This window comes from Canis lupus, chromosome 35 (assembly GCF_048164855.1).
Source record: "Canis lupus baileyi chromosome 35, mCanLup2.hap1, whole genome shotgun sequence".
In the NCBI taxonomy this organism is placed as follows: domain Eukaryota; kingdom Metazoa; phylum Chordata; class Mammalia; order Carnivora; family Canidae; genus Canis; species Canis lupus.
In genome coordinates, this window is record NC_132872.1 from 29,876,423 (window position 1) to 29,900,255 (window position 23,833).

The window sequence follows — 23,833 nt, forward strand, 5'->3', positions numbered from 1 at the left end:
CGGTGGGGTGTGCCCGGGGAGCCGGTGGGGTGTGTGCGGGGAGCCGGTGGGGTGTGTCCGGGGTGCCGGTGGGGTGTGTGCGGGGAGCCGGTGGGGTGTGCCCGGGGAGCCGGTGGGGTGTGTGCGGGGAGTCGGTGGGGTGTGTCCGGGGAGCCGGTGGGGTTAGCCCGGGGAGCCGGTGGGGTGTGTGCGGGGAGCCGGTGGGGTGTGTCCGGGGTGCCGGTGGGGTGTGTGCGGGGAGCCGGTGGGGTGTGCCCGGGGAGCCGGTGGGGTGTGTGCGGGGAGTCGGTGGGGTGTGTCCGGGGAGCCGGTGGGGTGTGCCCGGGGAGCCGGTGGGGTGTGTGCGGGGAGTCGGTGGGGTGTGTGCGGGGAGTCGGTGGGGTGTGCCCGGGGTGCCGGTGGGGTGTGTGCGGGGAGCCGGTGGGGTGTGTGCGGGAGCCGGTGGGGTGTGCACGGGGTGCCGGTGGGGTGTGTCCGGGGTGCCGGTGGGGTGTGTGCGGGGAGCCGGTGGGGTGTGCCCGGGGAGCCGGTGGGGTGTGTGCGGGGAGTCGGTGGGGTGTGTCCGGGGAGCCGGTGGGGTGTGCCCGGGGAGCCGGTGGGGTGTGTGCGGGGAGTCGGTGGGGTGTGCCCGGGGTGCCGGTGGGGTGTGTGCGGGGAGCCGGTGGGGTGTGTGCGGGAGCCGGTGGGGTGTGCACGGGGTGCCGGTGGGGTGTGCCCGGGGTGCCGGTGGGGTGTGTGCGGGGAGCCGGTGGGGTGTGTGCGGGGAGCCGGTGGGGTGTGTGCGGGAGCCGGTGGGGTGTGCCCGGGGTGCCGGTGGGGTGTGCCCGGGGTGCCGGTGGGGTGTGTGCGGGGAGCCGGTGGGGTGTGTGCGGGGAGCCGGTGGGGTGTGCCCGGGGAGCCGGTGGGGTGTGTGCGGGGAGCCGGTGGGGTGTGTCCGGGGTGCCGGTGGGGTGTGTGCGGGGAGCCGGTGGGGTGTACCCGGGGAGCCGGTGGGGTGTGTGCGGGGAGTCGGTGGGGTGTGTCCGGGGTGCCGGTGGGGTGTGTGCGGGGAGCCGGTGGGGTGTGCCCGGGGAGCCGGTGGGGTGTGTGCGGGGAGTCGGTGGGGTGTGTCCGGGGAGCCGGTGGGGTGTGCCCGGGGAGCCGGTGGGGTGTGTGCGGGGAGTCGGTGGGGTGTGTGCGGGGAGTCGGTGGGGTGTGCCCGGGGTGCCGGTGGGGTGTGTGCGGGGAGCCGGTGGGGTGTGTGCGGGAGCCGGTGGGGTGTGCACGGGGTGCCGGTGGGGTGTGTCCGGGGTGCCGGTGGGGTGTGTGCGGGGAGCCGGTGGGGTGTGCCCGGGGAGCCGGTGGGGTGTGTGCGGGGAGTCGGTGGGGTGTGTCCGGGGAGCCGGTGGGGTGTGCCCGGGGAGCCGGTGGGGTGTGTGCGGGGAGTCGGTGGGGTGTGCCCGGGGTGCCGGTGGGGTGTGTGCGGGGAGCCGGTGGGGTGTGTGCGGGAGCCGGTGGGGTGTGCACGGGGTGCCGGTGGGGTGTGCCCGGGGTGCCGGTGGGGTGTGTGCGGGGAGCCGGTGGGGTGTGTGCGGGGAGCCGGTGGGGTGTGTGCGGGAGCCGGTGGGGTGTGCCCGGGGTGCCGGTGGGGTGTGCCCGGGGTGCCGGTGGGGTGTGTGCGGGGAGCCGGTGGGGTGTGTGCGGGGAGCCGGTGGGGTGTGCCCGGGGAGCCGGTGGGGTGTGTGCGGGGAGCCGGTGGGGTGTGTCCGGGGTGCCGGTGGGGTGTGTGCGGGGAGCCGGTGGGGTGTACCCGGGGAGCCGGTGGGGTGTGTGCGGGGAGTCGGTGGGGTGTGTCCGGGGAGCCGGTGGGGTGTGCCCGGGGAGCCGGTGGGGTGTGTGCGGGGAGTCGGTGGGGTGTGCGCGGGGAGTCGGTGGGGTGTGCCCGGGGTGCCGGTGGGGTGTGTGCGGGGAGCCGGTGGGGTGTGTGCGGGAGCCGGTGGGGTGTGCACGGGGTGCCGGTGGGGTGTGTCCGGGGTGCCGGTGGGGTGTGTGCGGGGAGCCGGTGGGGTGTGCCCGGGGAGCCGGTGGGGTGTGTGCGGGGAGTCGGTGGGGTGTGTCCGGGGAGCCGGTGGGGTGTGCCCGGGGAGCCGGTGGGGTGTGTGCGGGGAGTCGGTGGGGTGTGCCCGGGGTGCCGGTGGGGTGTGTGCGGGGAGCCGGTGGGGTGTGTGCGGGAGCCGGTGGGGTGTGCCCGGGGTGCCGGTGGGGTGTGCCCGGGGTGCCGGTGGGGTGTGTGCGGGGAGCCGGTGGGGTGTGTGCGGGAGCCGGTGGGGTGTGCCCGGGGTGCCGGTGGGGTGTGCCCGGGGAGCCGGTGGGGTGTGTGCGGGAGCCGGTGGGGTGTGCCCGGGGTGCCGGTGGGGTGTGCCCGGGGTGCCGGTGGGGTGTGTGCGGGGAGCCGGTGGGGTGTGTCCGGGGTGCTGGTGGGGTGTGCGCGGGGAGCCGGTGGGGTGTGCCCGGGGAGCCGGTGGGGTGTGTGCGGGAGTCGGTGGGGTGTCCCGGGAGTCGCCCTACCGCTTGGCTTGGCCCTGCCCCCAGGCCTCCGGGTCCCAGGGCCGTGGCGTCCCCGCCCGGCGCGCAGGTTCCAGGTCGTGGTCCCAGGTGTCGCGGGCGGTGACACGGGGAGCCGAGGGCGCGGCCCGGAGCGGCCTTCCCGGTCCCAGTCCCGGCCCCCCACGTGCCGTCGCCTCCGTGGCCCCCGCTCTCCGCGCTCCGGGGCCTCTGCCCTGCGCGGTCCGGGAATCCTCCTCTCGGCCTTTTCCTGCGACCCGAATCCTTCCAGCCGCGCCGTGGGAGCGGGAGCCCGGCTCAGGACTGGCTTCCCGGGGCCGCCGCGCCTTCTGGGGGTCGCAGCGCAGCCCCCGCCGGGAGCGCCCCGACGCCCCGCCCCAGCACGCCCCCGCGCCTCAGAATTAATGGGCCTGAGATGGCGCTTTCCATGAACTCCGCAGGTCTGTCTTCTTCCCGTCGTGTCCTTTCTCTTAAACGAGAGGGTCCCCATTCCCCTGGGCCCGTGCTCCCAGAGCCCCCCCCCGGGGCCCGCCTCCCTCGCAGGGACCCCTCTGCTCCGCACCCTGCCCTCGACGGCCCACACGGCTCGGGGTGCCCGAGGCTCGCTTTCTGTCCCCCCTGGGCCCTCGCTCGTCTCGCCCGCGCCCCCACCGTCCTTCCCTCTTGCTTCAGCAACCCCGGATGCTCCTTCCCGAGCAGCTGCTGCATGACCAGCCTTATGGCAAGTACTGAGGATAGGGAAAACAAAACAAAAACAAAAACGAAAACAACAAAAACCCCACCAGAAAAAATGAGTTTCTGCTCATTTGAGCTTCATGTGAAGCTTGGTCGGACGGGGTTATGCGGTTTTCTCTGCACAGAATATCACGCCCCCGCTTGCCCGCCGGTGAACTTTTACTTAGTCTTCAGGTCCACGTTTAAGGTTATTTCTGTGAAGACTTTCTTTGTCTTTCTTTTTACTCTAGAAAGAGCAAATCATTCTGGTCTGTCTTTTGGCCAAGCCTCCGTACGCCACACGTACACGGCTTTTGTTGCGGGCGTGGACAGGTGGCTGGTTGCAGGTGTACGGCAGAGTCAGCGGTTCCCTGCGCCCCTCGGTGCCCTAAGACTAGTGAGCTCTTGCTGCCCTTCACCGTCTCGCATCCCTCCACCCCGGCCCTCTGGAAACCTTCAGTTTGTTCTCTGTGGTTCAGAGTCTGGTTCTTGGTTTGTCTCTCTCTCTCTTTTTTAATTTGTTCATTTATTTTGTTTCTTAAATTTCACCCATGAATGAAATCCTATGGTATCTGTCTTTCTCTCGCTGACTCGTTTCCCTTAGCCTTATATACTTTCTAGCTCTGTCCATGTTGTTGCAAATGGCAAGATTTCATTCCCTTTTATGTTTGGGGCAGTATTCCTATACATATAGGAGTATTATATACAGAATATATGTAGGATGTTCCTATCTATACACAACCATACACACACCCCACATGTTCTCTATCCATGGACATTTGGGCTGCTTCCATAACTCAGGTACTCAAAGTAATGCCGCAATAAATATGGGGGTTCAGGCATCCCTTTGAATTCGTGCTTTTGTTCTCTTCGGGTAAATACCCAATAGCACGATGGCTTGGATCATAGGGTAGGTAGTTTTATTTTTGATTTCTTGAAGAATTTCCTTATTGTCTTCCACAGTGGCCACACTAGTTTCCATTTCTACCGACAGGACACAGGGTTCCTATTTCGCCACATTCTCGTTAATACTTGTTATTTCTTGCGGGCTTTGGTTTTAGCCATTCTGACAGATGTGAGGTGATATCTCATTATAGTTTTGGTTTGCGTTTCCCTGATGATGGGTGACGTTGTCGTGTTTTCATGTGTCTGCTGGCCATCTGAATGTCTTCTTTGCAAAAAGTCTATTTAGGTCCTCTGACCATTTTTTAACCAGATTGTTTGACTTTTGGTGTTTAGTGTGTACGTTCTTTATATATTTTGGATGTTAACTCCTTATTGGAGTTTATTTGCAAATACCTTCTCTCATTCAGTAGGTTGCCTTTTTGTTTTCTTGATGGTTTCTTTGGCTGTACAAATGCTTTTTATTTTGATGTGGTCCCAATAGTTTGTTTGCTTTATTTCCCTTGCATTAGGAGACATATCCAAAAAAATGTTGCTACACTCGATGTCAGAGAAATTGTTGCCTGTTTTCTAGGATTTTTATGGTTTCAGGCCTCAAATTTAGGTCTTTAAGCCGTTTTGAGTTTATGCTTGCGTATGGTATTAGAAAGCAGTCCTGTTTCATTCTTTTGCACTTAGCTGCCCAGTTTTCTCAGCACCATTTATTGAAGAGACTGTCTTTTCCTGATTGTGTATTCTTCCTTCCTTTGTTGTGGATTGATTGGCCATATAAGCATGGATTTATTTCTTGGCTCTCTATTCTTTTCCATTGATCTATGGGTCTATTTTTGGGTCAGTACCATGCTGTTTTGATCACTACAGCTTTGTAGTATATCCTGAAATGTGGAATTGTAATAACTTCTGCTTTGTTTTTCTTTCTTAAGATTGCTTTAGCTATTTGGGATCTTTTGTGGTTCCATGCAAATTTTACTATTATTTATTCTAGTTTGGTGAAAAATGATGTTGGTATTTGAATGGGGATTGTATTGAATTTGTAGATTGCTTTGGGTAATATGGACATTTTAACAATATTAATTCTTCTGAGCCTGGAGCATGGACTATCTTTCCATTTGTTTGTGTCCTCTTTAACTTCTATCAGCAGTGTTTTATAATTTTCCAAGTAAAGGTCTTTCATCTCCTTGGTTAACTCCTAGTTATTTTATTCTTTTTAGCATGCACTTCTTTTCTTATAAAGGAAGAACTTTGTTAAAGGGATTAAGCTTGACAGTTATTTGTATACTATATACTGATCATGACTGGTGTTAGGATCAATATAATATCATTATATTACCTCAATATAATCGGGTTCAATCAGATTCCCCCTTTATTCCACACTTGAATGAGACTGAGAAATAATTAATCTCGCTTATCACTATGAAGAGTGTTATAATCTCTAAAGCTGTGGAGTGATCCTTTTTTTCTATTAAAGCTCATTGAAATAAGCTTCCTTTATATAAAACTGTTATAAAAGTCATTAACAGATTGTGGAGAGTTATTATATTCAGTGGAAGAAAATTATAGAGACCAAAAAGTTAGGTTGAAAGTTATGGTCATATATAATAAAGTCTTCAGAGATAGATGTATGCAGAGACAAAAATAAAACAGACCTTCAAAAACAATAGTTCATGAGGCTCGGGAGGCCCAGAGAGAGAAGTGGGAAATTTGGTTCTGGTTCTTCAATGAGGTTTGGATGCTCCTCTCGCCGTGGCTTGTATGAGATAGCTTCTGTCTTAGGTTGGGTTTCCCAGTCTAAGGGGAGATTAAACATGATGTCTGTGAAATGCCTTAAGTGGTAGGTCACTTTCTTCAATATAAGGAGACATTAAGCAAGGGCTTCATATGCAAGCCATTTATTAAGAGAGTGCTCCCAGATAAACTGGTGAGGGAGTAAGGGAAGCAAGAGGGGGAAGGTAAGTGGCAAGGGTGCTATTTCAAGCAAGGGTGGTGATAGCCTTATGCAGCAGGGGAATTTTGGAATGTGACTTACAATGCACTGTTTGTCCAGACTCAAGGCAACGTTGCCGGCTCCATACTCCCTCCCTAATCAGTGCTTGGCTTATAGCCATCTTGGGAGGCAGTGGTGATGGAGAACTCTCGAGCACTTCCTGCTCTCTGCTATGCTGGCTAAGATGCTTCACTAACTCAAGGCCCTCCTGGAAGAAGACGGTTGGAGTGGCCTCCAGGACTACGAGACAATAAATCTGTTGTTTCAAGCCACCAAATTTGTGGCAGTTTGTTACAATGGCCATAGGAAACTAATACTAGATTTTTAAAAAGAATCAGCAGACAAAACACTATACTACTTTCTAAATACTTAGTCTCTGCTTCCATAACCAATCCCATCATTGTCTTTGGATGCCCTTTGAGGAGCCCTATACATTTATATCCCTGTAACAAATGCCCATTCTGTATAAAACTATTTTAAATGAGTTTCTGTAAGGCAGTCAAAAAACGTTGACCCAGACTGCCTCCGTTCTTAAGAAAACAGACATGTATCTATGAAGGCGACCAGTGCTCCTTCCTTGGGGTTACCTCATAGCTGGATCTTCTAGATGCCCTTCATCTTCATGAGGGTGAACATTCAGGAGGCTTTAGATTTGTAGCCCCGCCCCGGGGAGCTGCCCCTGACACACCTGTGGAACCGAAGCCACTGTGAACTAAATTAAACTTTTATGGGATTGGCAGACAATTAAATAACTTGTGGACTTTAAGTGTGTCAAGATTCCATGAGGCGTTCTACTTGTTTTATTATGTCTATCTACTGGATTTGTTTTGTTTTCCGTAATAGACTCTCCTACAACCAAATAATAGTGTTTGTCTAATCTTTGGGTTAGATAATTTTCATCTCTACTCAATATGTTCTTTTTTTTCTTCATTAGGATATTTGCTTTTTTGATCTTTTTTCCCCCTCTCATTTTCTGATTTTATATCTGTTGATAATTTTGTATCTTTAAATATAGTAAGCAATTTGTGGTTGGTATTCAATTGGGACAGGGAAAGAGGAAAACAAATTAGAATTTCGTCCCACACAATCGTTTGGTGTATTTAAATTTATAATCTGAGGTAATATAGTTGAAAGCACTTGTCATTTCTTAAAACAATATATAAAGTTAATAGAGTTTAATTAATCGTACTTTCTCTCCTTACACTATTAATTAAAGGCAAAATTTTCATCAGCCCATTTGATACTTTCTAAAGTGAGAGAATTGTACCTCCTGTAGTTTTTGCTATATTTAAATTTTAATTATGTTTTGTTTCTGAAAAAAAATTAAAATCTTTATAAGAAGAACTTCTGTATTTAAATCCAGAGTTACTGCTTTACCAATTCATATTTTTGACTTCCATGTTCTGATCTTGGAAGAAAAATTTTAACTTGTAAAACATAAATCTGTTAAAGCAATTGCAGCGTTACACCCATTCCTCAGTATTAGAGATGATATTGAAAATTAAGCAGAAGAGAGTTAAAACTAAAGTTTGATTTTGTGCTTTTGAAAATGGATACAAATGATCTAACTGAGGAAAGTATGCTGTTAAGCTGTATGTTTAACATTTCCCATTTAAATTCCTTTCAAACACCCTATATGTGCACTTAAACTTGCCCATTTATATACTCAGGGTTTTTTTCGGTTAGATAAGAAAGGCACCATCGGTTATAGAATATTATTTTAACTATAACTTGTGACTTTGGAAACATATAAAAGATGCAACTTTTAATAGTTGATAGACCTTTTATATGAGAGACCCAGAACATTAAAACAGTTCCAAAATGGGAAACGTTAATTTGCTCCCTGTGTTTTTATCAGTTATGCTGGCCGTGGTTCTGACTTCAAACACAGCCCATCTAGTAAACAAGCACTTTGCTTAGATCTATGGGTATGAGTCACCACAGCTAACTCTTTCTAGGCTCTTCTGGATGAAATGAAAGTGATCAGAATACATTCAAACAAATAGCACATTTTCCCCCCTCTCTTGGGATCTTCTAGCACTATTTCAAGTAAGCTGGTATGTGTCTGATTTACCACACGATGGTGCTACACGAATATGTTATAATGAAAGCGAGCCCTAAAAAGGCTCAACTGTGAAGTAGCAAGTGAAATTACCCTCTTCAAGCATAAAGGTAGCCTAATTCAATTCTCCATTTCCATGGAGCAGCCTTTGTATTGAGAATACTGTCGACTTACGCTCTTATATTGAGGTTTCCCCTTCCCCCACCTAGGCAGGTAGGATTATTAGTGAACCTTGAAAGCAGGTTGATGTTAAAGGCATCATCTAGCAAAAATAATTATCAGGCATTTATATTAAGAAGGAAAATAATAGCAATGACTCGTTATCAACCAAAACTCTTACAAACCTTATTATTTCATTTCTATAAAGTGTTTTTTTCCTTCTGTATTATTATTATTTAAGAATTATTTATTTTTTAAAAAGAATTATTTATTTATTTTGGAGAGACAGAGAGAGACAGAGAGAGAGATATCACGAGTGCAAGGGGCAGAGGAAGAGGGAGAGAGAATCGCAAGCAGACTCTGCCCTGGCTGGGCGCTGGATTTCAGGCTCCACCTCACCACCCTGAGATCATGGCCTGAGCAGAAACCAAGAGTCGGATGCCTGACTGAGCCACCGAATATTTACCACGTTTAAGATGGAAAGGCATATACTTAGATATTAAAATTTCAGTACAGGCAGGAAATAGTGAACAATTCTGAGGCCAGTATTAGTACTCCTATCAAACACACTGAAATAAAACCAATGGAGAGAAGTATACAAATTTTTAAAAGAAAAGTGAAACAATAGAAGGTAGGATGAATTTGATTATTAATACTCGAGTTTAACCTCATATTCCATTTTCTATCATTTAAATGTAGGGTTAAAAAAAGGAAAAAGTCCATCTTATTATTCATACATTTTTCAGGTGACACCTTCTTTCCATTGCTGTCTTTCAACAAAACCCTTATTAGAGTTTCTGCAAACGCCTTAGTCAATCCAGCCTGTGGCAGGTAATCGGACTCTCTGTGAGTTCATCACTTTAGGAAAACACTCCCACCAGGTTGCCCTTTGATTAAGAGAAATTCCCAAGCCCTCCACAATCTCCGCGCGGCCTTGGTCGTCCGCATGGCCTGTGCTTGTCTTACACGCAGCTGAACAGAGTTCCGCATCCCGTCCTATTCGTGATTTGACCGCACTTGACATTCTGTGTTTCCTCAGCCTCCTTGGGTAGAAGAAACCAATCCTTGGTACAAAGTCCTCTGATGTTCCCCTGTCTCCCCGCGGTGAGCACCAAGCGCAGAGCCCCTGGTTGTCTCGTGGGTGCCCCCAGGAATGGGCAGCGCTGACCTGTTTCCCTTTGCTAATTTGCCTGGATGTGTAACTGTACTCCATGCACGATCATGCAAGTTGTCTCTTAAAGGGGGAAAAAACCCAAAAAACTAAAACCTTGTCTCTTCTGATTCCATCTTTGGGGAGGTCTGTTCTCTGGTTAGCTCGCTGCCTTACTTCTGTGTGCAGAGCCCCGAAGCTCCCGAGGAAGGGCTTGCAGAGCACCTGTCCTTGGCCCTCCTCCCTCCTTGCGCTGCCCTTTCCCACTCTTCCTTCCCTTTCCTGCCCTCTCCTTGCTGCTCCTTGAATTCGGAAATCCAGGTTCTCAAGAACAGAGGAGAAGGATGAGAATAAGTGGGGGGCAGCGGGGGCGGGGGGGGGGGCGGAATTCGTGATAGTTTAATCCCAACCTCGGGGGCCCAGGAGTTACCTGGAACTGGACGCGTGGTCCACAGGCACGTGTGAACCGCATATAAATACACTGTGACCCGCTCATATAGTGAGCTTGGAAGTCTTAATTTCTTAAATGCTGCTCACTTTGATGACCGTGAAGTTTCTCTGTCCTCAGCACGGAAGATTCTATTAAAAATAATAAAAATAATATCAATATTTTCATTTCCACAGCTTTAAATACTGAGCCAAAATAAGCTTTTACGCATGTTGCTTCATCCTGTCATCCTCATCTATTTGGCCCTGATAATCACACTCCTGTAACCAGTTTGAATGCTCTTTGGTTCTAATTCTAAAATGATCCATGTTACTGTGATGAATATGTGTTTTTATGGAGCTGGCTTCATTTCCTCATCCCCGGGATTGGGTGATTGTGTTTCCTCTCTGGATGAATTAGACTAGTATATTTGAGATTATATTTCATTAGTTTTATTGCTGCTTGTTAAAGTTTTATTATCCTCTCTGTTTTATATTTCAGGCTGGCAACACTTGCCAGCAGCGCTAAGTGACTTGATATATATACGTCATAATTTTGTGACCTAAGAATACGCTGTCTGCGAGCATAAGGGTGTTTCAGAAGTGACACTTTATAATATGCTATTAAACATATGCATTCACGGAATAGCTATCTAAAATCAAAGAATTTGGTTTCAAATTTTCTTTCATCCCCACTCAAATATTCAGCACTTCTCTTACCTGGTACATAATGTGCTTTAAATAAGATTTCATTCGTTCTGGATGATTTGCCTTTTATTTCATGTAATTGTTATTTGCTACGTGATTATAATTCGTTGGTGTCTTCCAAGTTCCCTAGCACTTAGGGAAACTCTGAAGCCCCTTGGCGTGACTTCGGCTGCTGTCCCTTCACCCAGCTGAACAAGCATGTCATTGAAACTCGTAGTTGATATAAGAGTTGTTAGTTAAGTAGATGTTCACTACCCATAACCTAAAAGTCCTTGGACATTTTAGAAAGAAAAAGACATTTAGGAAAGTGAAAAGATGGGGCACTTGGGTGGCTCAGTAAGTTAAATGTCTGCCTTCAGTTCAGGTCATGATCCTGGGGTCCTGGGATCGAGTCCCTCATCAGGCTTCCTGCTCAGTGGGGAGTCTGCTTCTCCCTCCTGCTCTCTCTCTCTAAAGATTGTATTTATTTATTCACGAGAGACACACACAGAGAGGCAGAGACACAAGCAGAGGAAGGAGCAGGCTCCATGCAGGGAGCCCGACGCGGGACTCGACCCCGGGACTCCAGGATCTCGCCCCGAGCCAAAGGCAGATGCTCAACCACTGAGCCACCCAGGCATCCCATCTCTCTCTCTCAAATAAATAAAATATACATAGAAAAAGAAAAGCAATCTATATAGAGTTTTTTCTTTCTCGGTAGTACACTTACACTTAAAAAACTAAATACAATTTGATAAATCATATTCTCCAACTTCTGACTCCTTAAAAACAAAATTAGACAGAAACCCAGTGTGTGTGAGGAAAACAGGCAACATGTGAATGTTGTGCTAGCTCTTGGAGCAGACTGCACCCCGTGCCTGCCTTCTGGGGGGCACTGTGGGAGCCCGAGGCCAGAGAGACCCTGGCACCGCCTGGGCCCAGCGCTGAGGCCCTCACTCCCCTGGCCCAGAAGCACTGAAGACAGTGGCGCCTCCCGGGTGAGCTGACTGCACAACGGAGGTTTCAACTCAGTCTCGCCCTGATTCCAAAAGCCCAGAAATCTCCTGAGAATTTGAATTGTCCGCTGAAGAGCCTAGATTTGAGGACAAAATAAGACACATTAAAAGTAAACGACCCTGAAACTAGGCATCCATATGTGATGGGAACTGCAAACGTCAATATGTGCTGCTTACCCCTCCGGATTTTCTTCTTCCCTCTGACCTCCAAGGAAAGTTCTTTCAATTCCCATGTTACTTTGATGCTGTTTTGAGGCAATGAACTAGAAAATAATAATAATAAAAAAAAAACTGAAAAAGGGAAGACAGAGTATTTACTTTGGGAAGAGAAAAAAGAATAGCATTAGAAGGAAAGGCGAGCCTCTCACGGGATGGTGGTGGGGCCTTGAGAGCATCAGAGAGGAAGACTTTTAGGAGCTGCTGCCTTCCATATGGGGAATGTTAAGAGTTGTAAAGATGGGGAGAATGAATATTTCAGATGATTTGCGGTTTTTAAAGTCTATTTCCATCTTGTCACCATTTTTAAGAGGACATTTTTAAATGATTTGAATGTCTTATTTTTTTTGTTTTTGTTTTTTAGAGAGAGAGGTGAGGGGAAGGGCAGAGGGACAGGAGAGAGAGAGTCCAAAGCAGACTCCCTGGAGCTCAATGAGGGGCTCTGTCTTGTAACCCTGAGACCATGATCTGGGCCAAAATCAAGGGTCAGATACTCAACTGAGTAAGGCACCCAGGCACCCCAATTTGAATATTTTTGAATTTTTTCTGGTTACACTATTGTATTTCTTGGACCAAAAATCTGAGCTGAGCCTGGATCATTACTCTCTGTTTCTAGAAAACATCATGTTGCCAAACATGGAAAAAGCTTATGGTCAGTTTGCTTATTTCCTGGTGGGGAGCTTGCACCATGCCATCTGTCTAGGGAGTGAGAGGATGGAAGTATGATCATGCTACTTATTCTTCACCTTGATACTCCAGACACATAGTTTTCTCATATTCTCGGAGCAAAGTTCGAGTTAATGAATTAGAAGACTGTTAGAAGAAATAGGAAAACTTTTGATGAGTGTGGGGAAGTGAGCCTATAAGAAAAGCCATAGAAGGGGCTGAAATGGCCCGGAGTTGAACTTCATTTCCTCAGAGATGCTGAAAATTCAGGAGTTCTAGGGATCCCTCTAAAACCTTTACTGAAAATATCCGCTGCTCTGTGTTTCATATTGAAGGAAGAGACGCTATGATCAAAATAATTAAAAGTTTTAGTTATTATGCTTTTCCTTGTAGCAGAAATGGTGGCAGTGACTACATCTCATGTTGGTCAAGCTTTGGTACCACTTTTAATTTTCTCCTGATTGTCCCGGGAATGGCTGAATATTCAACATACGCAAACCCAACTCAAGCTTTTCTCTTGTGAAAGGTCCCTTCACATTTACGTTCACTTTGCTCTCTTGGTCTCCTGGATTTGGACCTTAAAAATAATCATTTCTTTTTGTCTTCATCCTTGTCCAGCATTTCATGACCAGTAATTTCTTCCTTTTAATGTCTCTCAGACCTTGATTATTGCCAGTGACACAATTTTACTCAAGTTGTTCTTCTAAATGTGGAAGCGTGGCCCCTTCCTCTCTATCCATTCTTCTAAGAACAAAAGTAAGTCTCTTGACTTAGAGTACTACTGTCCACTCCTCCCTCCCGTGTTCGGGCCTGTCTCCCTTTCCCGTGTGGGACTAGTAATTATTTCATCACTTTTGGGAACTATTGTGTGGTTTACTAAAATGCATTATTTCGTGTGCATCTGCACTATTTGCTCATTGAGTTTGTGAGCTATAAAAGTTACAGTTCTCTCTTTCTTTCCTCAATTATTGTGTCTTATCCTCGAGTATTTCTTTGAATGTATATTAAAGTGCCAGGTTCATAATAAGGTCTCATTACCTGTTGAATTTAACCAAAGAAGCAAAGTTTTAGTTGCGCTGTGCAGGGTAAGAGATGCAGTTGACACTTCAATGAGCAAAATAGGTTCTCCTTCAAGCTGAAGAGCGTGATGAGTGTCCAGGTGGTTGAAGGGTAGCCCAAAGCAACTGTATCAAATACGTTGGGTGTGTCCTGTGTAATCCTGAAAATTATCGGGATTTTTCTTATTCTTATCTCTGCGACAGCAGTATTTGTTGTAAGTTAAAAACAACATTTCAAAGAATAAACTAGGTTAAAAAGTTCTCTTCTGACTCTGTGCCTCCTAAATCTTGCAATGAAATCAGTGAAGGGATTTGCCTGACAAATGGCATTTCTCATTCTTTCAAAAATATCTTAGTTTGAGATATTAGAAACTTGCTGATAACAAGGCCAGCACCAAGTAGACAGTGATGAGCATATTAATGCTGACTAAGCAACAATGGGACTTCTCACGGAGGTTCATATGTATTTTTGCTTTACTGAAATTGTGAACAGTAAGAGACTTAAAATTTGAAGACTTTCTTTGAGTCATAATAATTCATGTTTTATTTATTAATTATGTGTTTAAACGCAATTACCATTCTAGCATGTATCTCTAAAATAGATCCAATTAACTTAAGTTTTCCATGACAGTTGAGTTTTACTTCTAAAGAGATCTACTGAATTTCATATTTGAATGCAACTTTTCTTAGTCATTTTTAAAAATAAAACAAAAACTTGTATTGTAAGGCTAGGAAGGAAGTGGTGTTAGAATATTAACATCAAAACTGACTTGTACAAATAACACATACATATAATATAGCCAAATACTTTAATTTTGTGCATTTAAAATATTTAGTATTTTAATTTGATTATGAACAGTATCACTAATATTGTGATATAATCATTATCTGTAATTGTATATATAAAATAAATGTTATTACAAATTATATAAATCTTACATAAATATAATAATTATAAATATTATGCAAATTAATAATTATATTTACGACCTCATTCATTCTTTTCCTATTTGCAAATACGGGTGCAACTATTTTGTGGCACAATTGCAAACAAAATGAGACATTACTGAAAAGTTAAATGAATAAAGATGAATACAACAAAATGCACCATTAAAAACATCACCAACCTTACCCACTTGAAAACTGCATACTAATGATCCGTGTATCTTAAAATGTATTGAAATAATGTAAAAGTGGTGCTCATATTTACTGTAGACTAGCCCCGGGCATTCTGGTCATCTTTGAAAATTTTCTTTTTGCTGTTAACAAATTAATTACCCTGATGTCTTCGCTCACGTTCACTCAGTACACTGTTCTTGCCAAACATTGTCTTCTTTTCTTTTTCTTTTCTTTTCTTTTTTTTTGTTTTAGAGAGTGCGGCACATGAGAGTAGTGGGGGCAGAGGAAGAGGGAGAGAGTTTTTTTTTTTTTTTTTTTTGAGAGAGAGAGAGAGAGAGCCTGAGCATGAGTGGTGGGGCGGGGTTGAGGGGGAGCATCCCAAGCAGAGCCTGTGTGGATCCCAGCAAGGTACCCGAGGCCGGAGCCGCAGCCCTGAGATCACCACCTGAGCCAAAATCAAGAGTCTGTCGCCCAACAACAGAGCCACCCAGGCGCCCCTTGTCAAACATTTTCTCTATATCCTTTTACATTTGGAGTTATAGGAGAAATCGTCGATTTTCCAATTTTCCAGCTATAAAGATTGTGTTCAGAGATGTCTAATTTACCAAAGCGAGCCCAGCTTTCCAGAGCTCCACGGTGCTATTCGGATCCTTTCAGAGACAGAGGCTGATCTGAGGTAGGCCTCACGTTCCGGTTTCTGAGAAGCTGATGAAGATGCTGGGGGCGGCCGGCAGCCCCCAATCCCGCTCCTCACAGCAGGTGCTAGGTGCAGAGGCGGCCGAGAGGCTTGGGTTCGGGGGGCCTGAGCTTCCTCCGGGGCATGGGGTACCCCCGAGGCCGCCTACGGCTCTCCAACGCGGCGCCCTTGCAGTCGGGGGGCCGAGGGGTCACCGTGTAGATGCGGGCCTACCCACGGGCAGTCACAGACGGTGAGGTTTTGTTTGGAGGGTGGGTGTCTCCTTTGTGTAAGGATTTGTAACAGCGAGAATGTTTTGCCCCCCACGTGCCTAAAATTCTCTTAAGTCCAAAATCTGAAAAAACACTTTGGGGACAGTTCTTCAGCGCTTCTACGCGAGCATTGGTCCTTTCTTCTTTCTCAGAGTTACCTCTTCGAGGCCAACAGAAACTTTTTCAGTATGAATGTTTTCTGAAGGTTTACGTTGCTTTTCTAAAATTGAAATATTTAAGTCCGTATCTTGGGGCGCCTGGGGGGCTCAGCGGTTGAGCCTGTGCCTTCAGCTCTGGTCATGATCTCCGGGTCCTGGGATCGAGTCCCACGTCAGGCTCCCTGTTCAGCGGGGTGTCTGCCTCTCCCTCTCCATCTGCCTTTCCTCTCTCTCACGCTCTCTCACATAGATAAATAAAATAAATTTTAAAAAAAGGAAGTATGTATCTTATTTTAAAATATGCACTAAAAGATGTGTGTTTGAAATACCTTAAAAACTGAAATAAACGGTGAGAACAATTCATCCTCTGTCAGCCAATCAATAAGACTCATTGAGCTCCTGTCTGGGCTGGAGCCGCCGAGCGGCCTCAGTTGATTGAGGACCTGCCCCTGCTCCGGTTGATCAAATGTTACAAGAAACTTCAGGGTGGTTGCAGGCCATTTGTCTTTCAAGCTCATTAGACTAGCAAACGAAAAGCCCCATCAGGGGGGAAAATGCTCTATTTTTAATCATCATTCTATTTAAAACCCTGTTGTTCTGCCTAAGTACCTGGAATGCCCCATACCTACGGTGGTAATTTCCAGAAAGGGAGAATTTTTCAAAGGGTAACAGAGAGAAAGCTGAGAGAACGAGAAGTTAGGAGGTGCAGAGGTCCATGTTCCCCCCAGACTTCTTCCCATACGAGGCTGTTTCTCACTTCAGCTGACTCGAGGTACAAAGTCTGTAACTATAGATGGTAAAACTGATACCACAAAGATTTTGTTTATGATGGGTAACGTAGCCTGCTTTCCTTACAAGCTCAGTGACCTCGTGGTTGACGTCGCTTGGAAATGGAAGGCCCGTCGGCACCAGGGGGGCCGGGAGAGCAGGTCCGTGGCCCCACCATCCTAGACGCTCTTTCATAACTGGATTAGGGAGGGGCCCTGGCATCTGGACACAGTGAAAACCCACCAGGTGATGTAATACATCATTAGGATTGAGAACTACTGATGCGGGAGGAGGGGCTTTACTCGAATTTTCTGGAACCAACCCATCCCCAGGCGCGTTAATGTGGCCTGCATACTAGTGACACAGCGAATGTTTTGAAAAAGCTCTCCCGCTAAGGCTCGCCTTGTCATAGACCCCAGTGTGAAAAATAAGTTCCTTTACGTGCTTAGCTTTGCTCTCCACCTGCAATTTCAGAAAAATAATGTTGGCAGGGGTTGGCTTTATTGAGCCACATAAAAATCAGTCAGTGTCATCAAATTATCTCTGCACTTCACGGCATATTCGTTTGTCATAATGTTTACAGCTGAGGTTAGGAGATTTTGGGGACAGGAGCATAGGACATAGAGGTTTTGATGGAGGGAACGGGCAATCTCGAGGGCGTCAGACACCGTGGAGCCCTGTCACCCAGCACAGGAGCACTGGAAAGGGGAAGGGTCGGCTTCATAATTGTACCTTGAGTGAGTCCCGGGTCTGTTTTTCATAAGCATCCTAAAATATCACATAGAAAGCTGTACCTGCTGGGTCACTAAATACACTGAGGGTTTTGTCACTGACTATGGCCAAACTCAATCACTTTTGGATCATTCAACTTTCTTATTGTTTCTATCACCGTCTGATTAATGTGAACTGTACCCCTGGTAACTTGCAATAATAAAGAGATTTGGAAATGAGAAGTTATTTCTTTTTAATGTTGTATTTACATTTGTGGGTGGATGGGAACATGTGTCGTTTGCTTTGTGTGTCAACTTGACTGGATCACGGTGTCCAGATATCTGGTTGAACATTACTCTGGATGTTTCTGTGAAGGTGTAAAGCAGAGCACCGCACATAATGCAGGTGGGTCTCATCCAATCGGTCAAAGGCATTTCACACACACACACCTTGTTGGCTCCGTTTTCTAGACAATCCCGACTAACCCAGGCTTAGTCACTTTCACTTCACATGTGAAAAGCACGTTGGGTACTGTGGGCTTATCTGCCCTAATTCCTGGTCACCGGGCCTGCAACATGAGCATTCCAGGGGAATCTGATAGAAATGCGAATCCTGACCTTGTCCCAGACCTTCGGATTCAGAAACTCTGTGGTGTGGCTAGCAATCTTTATCTTAATACGTCCTCCCAATAATTCTAATGCACACTAAAGATGAGGAGCAATTGTCACAGGCCACAGGGAACCTTGGGAATCCAACCTCACTCTGTAGTTTTTACATGTATTCCATCTAGGTCAGAAGGAACATCCATTAGTGGTTCTTAAACTTGGCTGCACAGGCATGACGCTGCTCGCCCAAGACCAGGGCACATTACCAATCCCTCAAGCACTTGAACCAAAATAGACTCCTGGAAAACATCTCAAACTAGAAATGAAATCTGAATGACATGAAAGTTTTTTGTGTTTAGCCCAGCGGAGGGCTGGCGACAAGGAAGCAACTGTCCTCTCTGTTCATGCTACTCGTCTGGCATGGATGGGCCTAGCCTCTTTGTTCATGGAGCTGTGTCGTGTTTTCAATGATGTATTTGTGTGGAGAAAAACACCCACAGTTTCAGAAAGGTTTTAAATCAATTGTTGCATGCTCTCGTTCATGACTAGTGCTGTGTGTGATGCGAAGAAAAATACTGCCTTTGCGCTAGGCGCCTGTTCAATGCTGGGACTTTCTAAATATAATATCCATTGAATCTATTTAATGTTCGCCATGTTAATTACGTTTGGAACTTTTTCTGTTTTATTTGTCATTTTACACATAATTAAATTTGGGGTCTGGCCATGGCCATTGGTTACAGAATCATTTACAGATGTCTTATGACAGGTTTTTAATTCAACTTGCCAGTATCAGGGTCTGATTTTTGGGAAGGAAGTAAAAAAGAAAAAAGAAGAAAAAAAAGAAAGGAAAAAGAAATCAAAGGAATAGTTGAAGAATAGCTACAGTGACTTCTTTGTGGACTTCAAACATCTATCTGATTGATTTTGTGTGTTAACACGATCTTTGTGTTACTTGAGATTTTTAATATAGCAGTGATTGTTCGAGCCCACAATATGGATTTGTCTTAAACATAATTGTGGGCTCTCTGTGCTGCTGGGTGGTAAAAATGTGCTGAGTACTTCCCTTTCTGTGAAAGCAGACTCACAGACACGAAGCTTGGTGTACATCCTATCTAGTGGTTTAGTCTCTTGCTCAGAGAGAATAATAACTTTTTCTCAGCTTAGAGATATACTTGGTGCTTATTTATGTTATGGGTGTAAAAGCCAGACTTTTGAACATTCTTTATGTGCTTTAGAATCCTTGGTTATATGCTTTGTTTTTATTATATTGAATAAGAGAGCTGCCGAAGAAATTGATCAGTTAACTTGGAAAATGTGTCATTTCTTCAATGACCATTAAGCAGACACAGAAATCTATTCTTGGCAATCACATCACAAGAATTCCTATGAAACCGTCTATACTGGAGAAACAACTGGCCTATTTCCTGTTAATTATAAAATTATTGGCTGCAGAATAAAGAATAGCATTACTGATCTTCTCCTTAACGAGGCTCTTAACTTCATCTATGGTTATTTGCTGACTAGTAAAAAATCTTTAAGTTATTGTTATTGTGAATTCAGTGGAAGAATGCCCTTAAAAGTATGAAATATAAAAACAATCTAAAAAGTATAAAATTTCCCCCCCCCAAAAAAAAAAAAAATAAATAAATAAATAAAATTTCCCCCCAAACAGTAAGAATCCAAGGAGGTATAATATATACACAGTAAATTCACTCTTATAATTAGCTTAGCTGCAACTGTTTCGTTGAACCTAACACATTTTCTGTGAAATGGGAGTAAATAACTCTAGATAAGAGACCACCTATTTATTTTCTATCAGCTGTTACTAGATGAAAACATTCATAAAAGAACTTTACACATTAATGCATTAATAAAATCATTTTTTATATTTATGTGTGTTTATGTGTGTGTGTCTGTATGAGAGCGAGAGCGAGAGCGAGAGCGAGAGCGAGCTTTTCAACATGTGGTGACTTAGCCATGTGTATGTCTCATAAAACGTTAAGAGCACAGTTAAGAAAGAATTGGACGCTCCTTAGGTCTGCGTGCCAGTTGACACTGGCTCTCAACCCTTCTCATTCATCTGCCATGACGATCAGTTAATAGAAGCTGACCAAAAATGCTGGTTCTGCAGCCGTATCATAAAGCTTCGCATCGGTTACCATAGGTATTTAGTTCTTGGGACGAGGGAGGATGTATGTATGTCATGGGGGAGCTGCTTTTCCTTTTAAAAATAAAGGTTTTCTTAAGAAATTCGTTCTCACATTTTACGCCACCTTTACTTACTCCTCGTCAAGGAAAAGGAAGAGGTCATTGCTGATATAGTCAAACGAGATAACATGTAAAAGTACACTGTAAACAGCAACACAACTTTCACATTTGAGTATATTCTAGTTTCTGAGGGAAAGAAAACCCACAAATATTGCTGACAAAGCAAGTAATCCATTTAAAGGGACTAGAATATTAATATAATCTTTCAGCGGTGGTTTGAGGCAGTAGACAACTCTGAAAGGAGGTGATGAATTTCCTAAAGAAAATCTCAGCCAATATATATTATTTATACAGCTTCATCACATTTCTCTTGTCTCTTCCTGGTCTTTTTTCCCTTGTGCATTAGCATTTCGTGTGGCACTGTCCCACTTAGCCCTCTGAACGCATTAGCTCCTAAGGATTAATAAAAACTAAAAAAAATTCAAATATAGTTTGAATCAGACCGCATTGTCTTTGTGACAATAAAGTTTTCAGTGCGCTGGAACAGACTACACAGCTGCATAGGCTTTAAAAATATTAAAAAGGGGATCCCCGGGGGCTCAGCGGTTTAGCGCCGCCTTCGGCCCAGGGCGTGACCCCGGATCCCGGATCCGTCCCGCGTCGGCCCCGCGGGGAGCCTGCCTCTCCCGCTGCCTGGGCCTCGGCCTCTCTCGGTGTCTCAGGAATAAATAAATAACGTCTTTTTAAAAAAATATAGAAGGTAACTAATGGATTGGAGAAGAACTTGAAATTGCTGACGTGTGTGAAAGGCTGGAGCAGTAGTGACCGGATGAACAGGGCAGAGGGACGACCGTGGGGCCTCGCGCGGCGGGACGGGCCAGCCTCTCCGCGCCCTGGGTGCTGGGTGCTGGGGGGGCTGCGGGGGGGAACCTGCGGGGGGAGTGCGGAGTCGGGCGGTGAGGACCCCAACCGGGCCGTGGGTGCGAGCGAACCTGGGGACAGGTCTCCGTCTTCGTCAGGAGCGTCCTGGGAACCATCCTAAGGCGTGAGGCGAGTCGCGCTGCACAGAAGGGGCCGCGGACAAAGTCGGGTCGCGCTAGCCTGCCCGGGATTTTATCACCGGGGGGGGGAGGAGGCCCCGAGGCCGGGTGCGTGGGGCGCGGGGGGGCGTGCACTCGGGGGGAGGTGCGGAGGCCGGGTGCGTGGGGCGCGGGGGGGGCGTGCACTCGGCAGGAGGCCCCGAGGCCGGGTGTGTGGGGCGCGGGGGGGGGCGTGCACTCGGCGGAAGGTGCAGAGGCCGGGTGCGTGGGGCGCGGGGGGGGCGTTCACTCGGCGGGAGGTGCGGAGGCCGGGTGCGTGGGGCGCGGGGGGGGGGCGTGCACTCGGGGGGAGGTGCCGAGGCCGGGTGCGTGGGGCGCGGGGGGGTGCGTGCACTCGGCAGGAGGCCCCGAGGCCGGGTGTGTGGGGCACGGGGGGGGGCGTGCACTCGGCGGGAGGTGCGGAGGCCGGGTGCGCGGGGCGCGGAGGGGGGCGTGCACTCGGGGGGAGGTGCGGAGGCCGGGTGCGTGGGGCGCGGGGGGGTGCGTGCACTGGGCAGGAGGCCCCGAGGCCGGGTGTGTGGGGCGCGGGGGGGGCGTGCACTCGGCGGGAGGTGCAGAGGCCGGGTGCGTGGGGCGCGGGGTGGTGCGTGCACTCGGCAGGAGGCCCTGAGGCCGGGTGCGTGGGGCGCGGGGGGGGCGTGCACTCGGCGGGAGGTGCGGAGGCCGGGTGCGCGGGGCGCGGGGGGGGGCGTGCACTCGGGGGGAGGTGCGGAGGCCGGGTGCGTGGGGCGCGGGGGGGGCGTGCACTCGGCGGGAGGTGCGGAGGCCGGGTGCGCGGGGCGCGGAGGGGGGCGTGCACTCGGGGGGAGGTGCGGAGGCCGGGTGCGTGGGGCGCGGGGGGGTGCGTGCACTGGGCAGGAGGCCCCGAGGCCGGGTGTGTGGGGCGCGGGGGGGGCGTGCACTCGGCGGGAGGTGCAGAGGCCGGGTGCGTGGGGCGCGGGGTGGTGCGTGCACTCGGCAGGAGGCCCTGAGGCCGGGTGCGTGGGGCGCGGGGGGGGCGTGCACTCGGCGGGAGGTGCGGAGGCCGGGTGCGCGGGGCGCGGGGGGGGGCGTGCACTCGGGGGGAGGTGCGGAGGCCGGGTGCGCGGGGCGCGGAGGGGGGCGTGCACTCGGGGGGAGGTGCGGAGGCCGGGTGCGTGGGGCGCGGGGGGGGCGTGCACTCGGGGGGAGGTGCGGAGGCCGGGTGCGTGGGGCGCGGGGGGGTGCGTGCACTCGGCAGGAGGCCCCGAGGCCGGGTGCGTGGGGCGCGGGGGGGCGTGCACTCGGGGGGAGGTGCAGAGGCCGGGTGCGTGGGGCGCGGGGGGTGCGTGCACTCGGGGGGAGGTGCGGAGGCCGGGTGCGTGCGACGCAGGGGGGCGTGCACTCGGGGGGAGGTGCGGAGGCCGGGTGCGTGGGGCGCGGGGGGTGCGTGCACTCGGGGGGAGGTGCGGAGGCCGGGTGTGTGGGGCACGCGGGGGGGGGGTCATGCACTCAGCGGGAGGTGCGGAGGCCGGGTGCGTGGGGCGCGGGGTAGGCCGGTGCGCTGGGCCCGAGCAGGCCGCCAGGGGGCTCACGCGGAGGCGCTCCCGACGCCTGCTTTCTTAGACCTCGGAGGGGACCCGCATGTGGATGGCACGCGGCCCGGGAGACGCAGGGAAGTCACACTGCGTGGTGCGGGTGGGGCTCGGCAGCAGTTTTCCCGGCCTCCATCCGTCCTGTTGGTGCAGGGACGTAAAGATAACTGGGAGCAAGTCCCGCTACCCGGTAGGGGGGAAGTGGGCCCCCCGGGTTCCCCGGGCAACGCGCCAACTCGACCCGGACCGGGCCGGCCACACTGCCGGCTGCCACGGGCTCGGCGCGGGCCGCGACTGCGGGGACTCAGCGGCCGCCGGGGAGGCCGCGCCAAAGCTCGAGCACAGGGGCAGCCGCGCCCCTGGTTTACCGTCTTAGCGACACGGGCCGTTAGTTTCAGGATTTTGGAGACAAACGTACTTGAAATATAACATGTTTTCTTCTCCCTGGTGGGTAAGCACAGTGTTGCTTAGAGGAATGGAATGAGGTGTAGATGTTTCACGTGTCCTAGTTGGGGTTAAAGATTTCCCTTCTATCTCAGCAAATTTATATTTGAAATTATAAAAATGGTGCTGTAAACCTTTGGTTTCATTTCGGTCCTAAAATTCATTTTTTGTTAGTTTTCTCAGGACCGCGTGGCTCCTCTACGGGGGCAGGGGCGGGGGCGGGGGGGGCGGCTGCGGCCTCGGGTCGCGCCCTGCGTCCTCCTCGGCCTCGCTCTCCTGCCGCCTCTGGGCATTTTCTGGGTCGGAAGGTTGTAAAGGAATAGGATCGTGTACACACGTGCAGTGCTCTGCTGCTCATAATTTTCTCCTACCTTGGATTCAAGGAGCGTCTGAAGGAATCTTCTTCGCTGCGCACGAGGGATTTGGAGCCCTGAGCCTTGCGGAGTCAACGGTCCTTTCGCTGGGCGGAGCTGCTTACCTGCTACTGGAGGCCAGTCCTGTTTATAAACCATCTTGATTTAATCTCTGCCATATTTTTAAACTAAGCATAAACGATCAACCCTGTGATTTATCTCAAAAGGTAAAAACAAAAAACAAAAAAACCCAATTCAATGGTCATTGAATTTTCTCTAAT

The 23,833-nt window shown here is 49.3% G+C and overlaps 2 long non-coding RNA genes across 11 annotated transcripts in view; one reads left to right on the forward strand and one right to left on the reverse strand.

The window, feature by feature from the left end:
• The window catches only part of LOC140624661 (uncharacterized), a 69,765-nt gene that overhangs the window by 10,979 nt on the left and 34,953 nt on the right, over window positions 1–23,833 (forward strand). For 7 of the 9 annotated variants that reach the window (XR_012024117.1, XR_012024114.1, XR_012024109.1 and 4 more), the window contains exon 2: window positions 23,583–23,779. This is a non-coding gene — a long non-coding RNA (uncharacterized lncRNA). Of the gene's footprint in view, window positions 1–22,738; window positions 23,207–23,582; window positions 23,780–23,833 lie in introns of those variants that run through there. The other 2 variants (XR_012024115.1, XR_012024116.1) reach the window with 2 other exon arrangements.
• LOC140624662 (uncharacterized) lies at window positions 9,023–23,822 on the reverse strand. Of its 2 annotated transcripts, XR_012024118.1 has the most exons (5): window positions 23,571–23,822; window positions 11,823–11,908; window positions 10,663–11,722; window positions 9,947–10,095; window positions 9,023–9,409 (listed from the first exon to the last, which is right to left on the reverse strand). It is a non-coding gene; the product is annotated as an uncharacterized lncRNA (long non-coding RNA). The 2 variants fall into 2 exon arrangements; XR_012024119.1 differs by lacking the exon at window positions 10,663–11,722.